General features: G+C 44.8%; 1 protein-coding gene across 1 annotated transcript in view; it reads left to right on the top strand.

The window, feature by feature from the left end:
• The window catches only part of FRMPD1 (FERM and PDZ domain containing 1), a 50,605-nt gene that overhangs the window by 15,287 nt on the left and 33,533 nt on the right, over positions 1-1,785 (top strand). The gene's annotated exons all lie outside the window — the stretch shown is intronic.

Raw genomic sequence — 1,785 nt, 5'->3', positions numbered from 1 at the left:
GGCAGCGTTTCGTTCTGATGTCCACAGGGTCACCAGGAGTCAGAGCCGATTCGATGGCACCTAACAACAACATAACAACAGCATTTGAAAGAGACTGAAATGAAGGATGTAAAGAAAAAAAAAAAAAGGATATAAAAGGAGGAACAAAAAGAGATATGTACTGTGCTCCGATGGGCAGACTGAGGGTTATTAACACGACTCTCAGGTTAGTTTGTAGGCTGAATTAAACTTCAAACAAGATCTCTGAGATTTTCATTTGGACTTTTACAAAGTATATCAAGGTGAGACTTACGAAGAAAATCTTTTTTTTAAAGAGTAACAAGGAAAGACTTGCTGTCCCAGCTTTCATAATCAATCCAGCTACGATAATTAAAACAGTGTGATGTTGGTGAAATGCTGAAGCTGTATGAATGGAACCAAATACAAAGTCCAGGAGTAGTTACTGGGTAAGAATTTAGTGTGGGATGGACATGGTGTCTCAATCAATGGGAGGAAAGGTGACCATTCAAAAAACATCCTGGGCTATTTCTTTAAATATTTGGAAAAACTAAAGTTTCCCCTCATACCATTTGGTGTTAAAGAATTCAGTATAAAAAACCAACAGTAAAAACATGGACAGTAGTTGGGTACCAAGTGACTGCAGCGTGGAGACTCCCTAAGCATCGGGGAAGTGGGCGGAAGCACAGTGGAGCACAGCTGTCTGATTGACTGTAAAAAACCAAAACAAACCTGCTGCCCTCGAGTCTTTTCCAACTCAGCCACCCTCCTTGGGTTTCCAAGGCAGTATCACTACGGAAGTAGATTGCCCAGTCTTCCTTCCAAGAAGTGGCTGGTGGGTTTGAACCGCCAGCCTTCTGGTTAGCAGTCAAATGCCTTAGGCACTATGCCACCAGATTATATGAAAATATAAAATTTTTGTACTCCAAAAAAATTCACAACCTTCAAAAGCAGAGAAATTGCTGTTCCCAGTCCTTATCGGACAAGCATTATCTCGTTTCCATTTCTTGGCAGTAGTGTAGGAAAAAAAAAACACCTAATTAGGATGAAGATGTCAGCCATAAATATGACAACGGAAGTGTTTTGTGCACAGATCAATGGAAATTCTTCTGTTCTAGATAGAGTTTGTCTGAAACAATGTGAAACCAATATAAACCGGAGAACGACAATCAGTGTCAACAGCCACGCAGGTGTTCTTTATCACGGCCCAGAACACTTTTTGAGATTTCCACGAGGTTACTGCCTACCCCAACCCACCCCACCCCAAAAAAAACAAACCCAATGCTGGGCAGTAGGTCCGACTCATGGTGACCCCACGTGTTACAGATTGGAACGGCGCCATACTGTCTTCTTGGCGGTAATCTGACGGAAGCAGTGTGCCATTAGGACAGGACCGCTGCTGCTGGGCTCGGACGATCCCACGGCTGGTAGGAGCCCAGTTCGTGAGCCTCTGAGCAGTGCCCTGAGATTGACACATCCGCTCTGCGGCTTCTCACCACAAGTGTCCCGAGGGGTTGTACAAACATTGCACAATGATCATACACCTTTTGCTTCAGCAAGGGGCCTTCTCTGGACAGAGTGTCTTCTGAGAACGCTCCAGTGACTTGAAATTGATTGTTGTTGTTGTTGTTGTTATGTGCCATCGAGTCAGCCCCGACTCATAGTGACCCCTCCTTGGGTTTCCGAGGCAGTATCAATACGGAAGTAGGATTGCCCAACCTTCCTTCCGAGGAGTGGCTGGTGGGTTTGAACCGCCAGCCTTCTGGTTAGCAGTCAAGTGCCTTAGGC

This window comes from Orycteropus afer, unplaced genomic scaffold, assembly GCF_000298275.1.
Source record: "Orycteropus afer afer isolate SDZICR_OR568_19922 unplaced genomic scaffold, OryAfe1.0 scaffold00174, whole genome shotgun sequence".
Classification (NCBI taxonomy): Eukaryota; Metazoa; Chordata; class Mammalia; order Tubulidentata; family Orycteropodidae; genus Orycteropus; species Orycteropus afer.
Note: the sequence above shows the minus strand (reverse complement) of the source record. Positions and strands in the feature narration are given on the sequence as shown.